A 7,951-nucleotide genomic window follows, 5' to 3' on the forward strand; every position below is an offset into this window, starting at 1 on the left:
GGCCATTGTGACACTGAGTGACTCCTTCCCATCATAGAAATAACATTTAAACCAAGATCAAACTGGCATTAGGGTCTCTGTGTGTGTGCTAAGTCGCTTCAATCATGTCCAACTCCTTGCAACCCTATGGACTGTAGCCTGCCAGGCTCCTCTGCCTATGGGATTCTCCAGGCAAGAATACTGGAGTGGGTTGCCATTTCCTTCTTTGGCATTAGGGTCTAGCCATTCCATATCTGACTGAATTTTGGGGTCAACCTATTACATAAAGACCAGAAGAGGAGATGAAGGAAATAAAAAAAGCCCTGGTAAACCCATCTCCCCACTGTTGATGTACGCTACTCCAGTCTTTCCAATGATATCTTTCTCCTCATAACTAGAATCAGATTTTGGTTTTTTCATCAAGAACTTTGAAGAGACACTCCAGGTATTAAGGCCATGAGTAATTTTCTTTCCTTATCTATCTTTTTCTCCATTTTACAATGAGCAAGTATTATTTTTACAATCAGAAGCTATCTGAAAACTTAAAACCAATGTTGCAATTATTTAATGCCTGGAGAAAAAGCTTAGCTATCAAGACATCACAATGTGGCACATTCTGGGACTTCCATGGTGGTACAGTGGATAGGAATCCACCTACCAATCGAGGGGACATGGGTTCGATTCCTGTCAGTAACTAAGCCTGTGTGCTTCAACTACTGAGCCCATATACTGCAACTACTGAAGCCAATGCGTCTAGAGCCCATGCTCTGCAAGCAAAGCAGCCACCACAATGAGAAGCTCCTGCACTGCAATTAGAGAGTAGCCCCCCGCTCACTGCAACCAGAGAAAAGCCCATGAACAGCAATGAAGACCCAGTGCCAACAAAAATAATAAAAAGAAATAAACTGCTAAAAATTTTTAACTGTAGCACATTCTGGATGGTAGTTTTATGGGAAATGTTGATTTGCATCTCTATTTTCTTATATTTTTCAACTTTTCTGTGAGGCTTTATTAATTTAATTTTATGATAAAATCATTAACATAAAAAACTGTAAGAATTCTCTTTAGTCATCAAAATATTTCTTTATACACCTATAATCATGTGTAGAGTTATTTATAAAGATATACATGCAATACTGACAACTTTTAAAGACACCAAAGGGCATGAAGACAAGTAAAAAGAGTAATGTAACATAGCAAATGCCAACACAGAATGAATAAGTGTTAACATTTTGTCATGTTTTGCTTCAAGATTTAAAAAACTAAATAAACATTCAAGTCCTTCTCAGTTCCCTGTCCATACCTTTCTCCGTTCACAGGTAGGGCCAGGCTTGGTGTGAACCTTTCTTGTCATTTTGCATATGTCTGTATCTCTCCAACCCATCTGATTGTTTTCTATGTATTCCTAGTTCTGCAGAAACAAGCAGCAGAAGAAACTCTTCTTGAACAAGGCACTGGTCATGCCTCAATTAGAACCCATGGAAGAGAAGTTCCATTGTAATGAAGTCAGTGCAGTCAAACAGAAAAAGGTGGGGGGTGGGAGGCAGGATTCAAGAATCATGCAAAAATATAGTTGATGGGAACCATATGTCAGGGTGGCCACGTTCCAGTAAACCGGGCGAGTGCACAGCTGTGTTGGACCTAAATTCCTCTACTCCCAACTCCTATTTTGTCCACAGGGTAAGTAAAGGTAAACAGAACTAACCTTTATTACCAGCCCCCACACCAAAAGTGACCACGAGTCTCTAGTTTGTCTGTCTCACCCCATTTCATCATCTGCTGTCGTCTGAGTGCTCCTGGGTCTCAGAAGGAGATGGTGCCTGATAACAGTCATCTGTGCTTGTTGACTGATAGATTAATCTTGAGCAGATGAGTGTCAGTCACTGTGATATCTCAATCAATCATTTTAAGCCTTTCATCTCCAGTTGAAATAGGAAAAATCCTTAGCTTTACCCACATCTAAAGGAATTTTAGGCATTAGCCAGCAGGTGCTGGGATGTGTTTGCTGTGAGGACGGGTTCTTGCCCCCTCCCCAAATTCTGGTTTATTGATCAGGAGTTGCTGGGCCTGGTCATTCATGTTTTTAAAATCTCCCCTGCAGACACAAAAGACCAAGTGCTGTATGATTCCACTTCTATCCTTATTATATGAGGCACCTAGAGTGGTCAGATCCTTAGAGACAGAAAGTAGGTTGGTTGTCAGGGGTTGGGGGACGGGGGGTGGGTATTAGTGTTTAATGAGGACCATCTCAGTTTGGTAAGATGAAGGAGTTCTGGAGAAGGATAGTGGTGATGGTTACACAACAGTATCGATGCACTTAATGCCTCTGAACTGTATCCCTAATAATGGTTAAAATGATACCTTTTTATGTTGTGTATTTTTTAACCACAATTTTTTTTTTTTTAAGTGAAAGATGAACTCTCTCCTGGTGATGTCATTTGCTGTCAGGTTGAAAACCATCCTACGTTCTTTGTGGTGACTGATGGAAGGGCAGGTTTTGCCCTCGTGCTTGAACTGGCCTCCTACTCCCCTGGGAGACTCAAACTGGAGCCGTTTGGGTTTCATTTATTGCTGCTGCTGGGGAAAGGTGCGAGGAAGTCTCACTGTCCCTTTAAGATTTGTCTGTCCCTTTCCCAAGCCTGGCCCTGGAGACCCTCTCCACGCCCCTCACAGCACTTCTTCTTGGGTGGCTGGATGGCGACACCTCTCCCAGCAGGCTTTCTTTCTGGTCCCTGTCCATACCTGTGGCTGGAAACTTCTCCCACTCTTTTGTTTTTCCAGACCTGGATGTGCTTGGTTTGTTTCAGCCCTATCAGGTGATTCATGCAGGTGTAACTCACACGGGAATAAGCCTGCCAGTTAATGTCAAACAAGGATGCCCACGTGTGGTTCTTGGTATCTCCTCTAATGAGATGTCGTGCTTATCTAGTGTGTGATCCAGATGTTAGTGGAGCATTGCCCTACCTTTTGAAATGTAGGTGAAGTTGACTCATTGCCTACCCATCCCAGACTGTCTGAAATCCAACACTCTGTCCAAGGTTCCTGAACGTTCCAAGGCTGGGGTTACCCTCCCTTCAGACTTGAGTATGTGAATCTGCTCTAAACACTTTCTGCAGCCCAGCGCTGCTTGGTCTGTTTTTGCACTGCTCCAAGGTGAGCTCGGGCTTCCCAGGTGGTGCTAGTGGTAAAAACCTGCCTGCTAATGCAGGAGACATAAGAGATGCAAGTTTGATCGCTGAGTCAGGAAGATCCCCTGGAGAAGGGCATGGCAATCCGCTCCAGTATTCTTGCCTGGAGAATCCCGTGGACAGGGGAGCCTGGCTTTACTACAAGTGTGAGGATGATGATGTTAGCTGATAATATCATCCAAAGCAAAACTCCCAGCATTAGGTATTGGATATTTCTGTTTTTCTTTTTTTATTTTAAAGTCCATCAGCAATATCTTATTCTTATTCTTATTACGTCTTCCAATGGGCAAAACTAACTTACGGTGTCAGAAGTCAGGATAGTGGTCTTTGTGAGGGGGAGTGGCCAGAAGGTGTCAGGAGGGACATCTGGCACATTTCTATTTCTTGATTGGATGCTGGTTACACAGGTGATTTGGGAAAAATATATTAAGCTGCACACTTATAATTTACCCACTTGTCTGTATTTTTGCTATGCTTCAATGTAAGAAGAAGCTGGTCAGCAACCTCACATCCAGACATGTTGCTTAATCCTCTCTCTCCATCCAGACCCTTTCTGGATCAGTATGAAGAATCCATCCCACACCGTGAGTCAGACAGACAGACAGATCCTAAAGCCATCTCAGGAGCTAAATAGCCCTAGGAAACAAGAACACAGTTCAGGGGATAGACAATCAAACAGTGACTCTCAGGACACTTTAGTCTGCCCTACGTGAGGCTGCTCCAAGGACAGCTCTGAGCCTGGAGTTCCATGCTGCAGCATGACCTTTGCCCCCAGCTTCCTGGGCTCCAGCTTGGGGCTCACTGGGCATGGAGGGACCTGGCACATGCCCTTTCACAGGAGCGGCAACAGTGGTGCCAGAGGCTGCAGACGATGGCAGCACAATAGCCCCTCAGGCCAGGGGCCAGCAGAAGGTGATGAGGAAGCTTGAAGTCTCTGGCAGGAGGTGGGGGGAGTCACACGATCACCCGCAGCTGCAGCAGCCAGGGGGCTGGTCAGCGGTCTGTTTGTGCCCTGAACACCCGAACCCAAGGCATTGGCCGTCCAACCCCTCTTCATGTGGTGCTCTGCCAGCCATGCCCGGTTCATCATGGCTCCAAATGCCCAGCAAGAAGAGCGAGGTACCTGCTGCCCTGGCATGTGGAGAAGGACCAGCTTCTCAGCCTCTTGCTAGTCCACCATCACCATCTGCTTAACCTTGAGAAACAGAACTTAGTATGACGGATACTAAGAAGGCAACTTGGAGAAGGCAATGGCAACCCACTCCGGTACTCTTGCCTGGAAAATCCCATGGATGGAGGAGCCTGGTAGGCTGCAGTCCATGGAGTCGAGAAGAGTCGGATATGACTGAGCAACTCCACTTTCACTTTTCACTTCCATGCATTGGAGAAGGAAATGGTAACTCACTCCACTGTTCTTGCCTGGAGAATCCCGGGGACGGCGGAGCCTGGTAGGCTGCCGTCCATGGGGTTGCACAGAGTCGGACACAACTGACGTGACTTAGCAGCAGCAGAAGGCAACTGCTTCCCCCACCTCTTCCAAGGGTGCCTGCTGCCATCACCTCTGCCGTCACGTCTCTTCTTGAATGTGGTCCCAGCAGGGCAGGGACATCCTCCTGAGAAGAGCCCAGGACTTGTCACAGGAGACAGCCACCCCTCACATCCCACCAGGAGGAGCCTGGCAATGGCTCAACAAATAAACAGGTAGTTTACCTCTCAAGAAGGTGTTCCCGGGGGCAGGAGGCGGTGCCTCACTAATGCCACTTTGCTCCCTTTCAAAGATGTGATGTCTGCCCAGCATCAGGCTAATGTGTGAGAGTGCTACACAATGTGACAATTGTGTGTGTTGTTACAACCATGGTACCACCACACCAGGTTTCACCATCCGGGACTACAAGTCTAGTCTGATGAGCACGAGTGTCTACTTATTAGTGGCTCTTTGCCCCCAGCATTTGCAATGTCACAGAGGGTCTTAGGATCATGCAGAACTTCTCTTCTATGGATTTCTGTCTGCAAGAGTCAGCCCTGGGCCCTTTTCCATCAGCATGTTGCTGGTCAGTTGTAGACGCACTGCCTGTACTGTGTGCTGGGCACTGATGATGCAGCTGCTGCCCTCAGCAGCCTGTCAGGGACACTGTGGCCCAGAGGCTGCTGACTTCCAGCCCTTTCTTGGCCCGTGGTGCTGCCATCACCAAGGGTTGCCCAGGCTTGCCGCTGGCCAAGCTGGGTCTCTGGGCTGGGGCTCATGGGCAATGGCCTCGATCGACAGCTTGGATGGCCCTGGTCTTGTTGGTTTAGCTCCCTGGCAGTTCTCCCCAGGGAATGATGCTTATGCCAAGTGAGGTGGAAATAGCTCCTTTTCCATGAGAGAGGGGACCTCACATGCAGGAAGATTCTTGGAGCTCTGTGGGGCTCTCCTGTTCTGTGAGATCACTCTCCTTGGTCCTCCACCTAGACTATCTTCTCAAAGTACAATACCTGTGGCTGCCGGAAGCTGGGTGGAGAGGAAGGCTGAGGACCAGTCTCCTAGTTTTTCTGAAGCCACCCTCATTTAGACTTTCTGGGTTTGAAGAGAAGTGGGGTTTGTAGTAGAAGATGCCCTCCTCCTTTGCAGCCAATATTCTCTTTGGTGTTGTACTGTTTCTTCTTGCAATGGTTCTTGTCAAGGGGGTCAGTGATCTCTGAAGCTTGACTACTAACAGAGTTCAAGTTCTTACTTTTCTGGACATACCTCAAGCCCGTTTAGTTCAGGGGTGGAGGAGAGGGGGAGCTTGATGGACGTAGTTATTCTGTTTGTCTGCTCAATATTTGAACCCCCTTCCTCTTTTTAAGGCATTCCTCACCTACAGGGTAGATAGCAGCAAGAGTCCAGGTCCCCACAAGGACCTAGAATGCCAGGTTTGTTCTTTGTCCCTCATGGCCTCCCTTGGAGTGGACACAGGCTACACATCCACCCTGGACTTTGCCTTGGATCTTAGCCCTCCAGATGATTCCTTTACTAAACTTCCTTTCTGAGTAAATCTGCCAGAGACAGTTTTGTGGTCTGTGGCTAAGAACTCTGCCTAAGGTAAAGGGTTTCATCTCTACCCAAGCCCATCTTCACCCTGTATATAAAGACATATTTCCTTCTCTCTTTCCCTTCCTTCTTCCCCCCTCCCTTCTGCTCTTCTTTCCATTAGGCCCACCTTCTGCATTGAGCAGAGACCTCAAAGGGCTGCAATTGGATATGGGGCAGGGACTGACTCTGTGGTCGTCTAGAATATCCTCAGGTCTTGTTCCTGGACTGAGTGACCTCAGGTTCTGGCAGAAGGAAAGAAAATCCTCTCTGGAGGAAGAGCCTAGGTCTCAAATTAATTCTCCAAATAGTCATTTCAGATAAAATGTCCAGAAAGTACACTAGCACACATGGCATGTAAAACAAAGAAACAACAAAATAAGTGGCAGAATCAGCAGAAGCCATAGAAACAGACCCACTGGGATCCCAGATACTAGAGTCACTAGATTCAACTTGTAATAAAGCAATGCTTACTGTGTCCATGGAGATAAAAGCAGGATTTAGAGTTTTATGTAAGGATGTGGAAACTCTGAAAGCAGATTGCTGGCTTTAAAAAGAATCAACTAGATATTATAGAACTGAAAAGTAGGATTATGCAATAAGGTTAACAAGAAAGTGGAAAGGAAGTAAGAAGCCATCCAGAACAAAGCCCAGAGGGCTTCAAGTTGGAAGATCTTCAAGGTACAAGGTCTCGTACAGATGAAAAGATAAATGAGACAATACAGTGACAAATCCAATATATGTTTAACTGGAGTTTTGGAAGGAAGGGAGAGAGAAAATGGAGCAGAGACAATATTTGAAAAGATAATGGTAGAGAATTTTCCAGAATTGATGACATAAGTCAATTCTCTGATTCAGAAATGCCAGACAAGAAATTCTCACAGGTGATAGGAATCTTGGCGAAACAGGCATTGGTTAAGCCAAGTATTCCCTCCTGTAGAAATTCTCCTTTCCTGACCAGGTGTGAAAATACTTGCAGGAGCTGGTGGGGTATTTTTTTTTTTACAGAGGACTTTTTGTTTTTCTATTTATTTATTTAGTTTGTTTTTAAAGATGGGAGAGGTTTGACCTTGTTCATAAGCTGAGGCAAGAAACCAGTTGAGAGTGAGAGGTTGAAGACACAGGAGAGAGGAGAGGTAATGCATAAAGTTTTTAGAAAGAATGGGACCTATACCATGAATAATTATAATAGTCATCATTTATTGAGGGCTTCCCAGGTGGCAAAGAGTAAAGAATCCACCTGCCAATGCAGGAGACGTAGGAGATGTGGATTCGATCCCTGGATTGGGAAGATCCCCTGGATGAGGAACTAAAAACCCACTCCTGTATTCTTGCCTGGAGAATTCCCATGGACAGAGGAGCCTGACAGGCTACAGACCATGGGGTCACAAAGACAGGACAGGACTGAGCACGCATGCACCATTTATTGAGCATTACATGTCAGAGTCTGTTTCAGGAACTTGTCACACATCAATATTAATTCTTAAAATATTTAATAATCAGTATTTTTATCCGGACACCACTGATAGGTCCACTGATGCTCAGAAAGTTCAAAGGAAAAGACAGTGGTCATGTAGTTAGTAAATGGCAGCTCTAGGAGCCACATCAGATTTGACTTCCCCCAAAGCCAGTGTTCGTTCTACTCTACCAGGCGGTGTCAGAGCTCCAGCTGGCCCCAAAGGCCTTTGCTAGTTGTCTGAGATTGGATGGAACGAGGAAAGGATGCTATGGA

The sequence above is a fragment of the Dama dama genome, chromosome 19 (genome assembly GCF_033118175.1).
Source record: "Dama dama isolate Ldn47 chromosome 19, ASM3311817v1, whole genome shotgun sequence".
Classification (NCBI taxonomy): domain Eukaryota; kingdom Metazoa; phylum Chordata; class Mammalia; order Artiodactyla; family Cervidae; genus Dama; species Dama dama.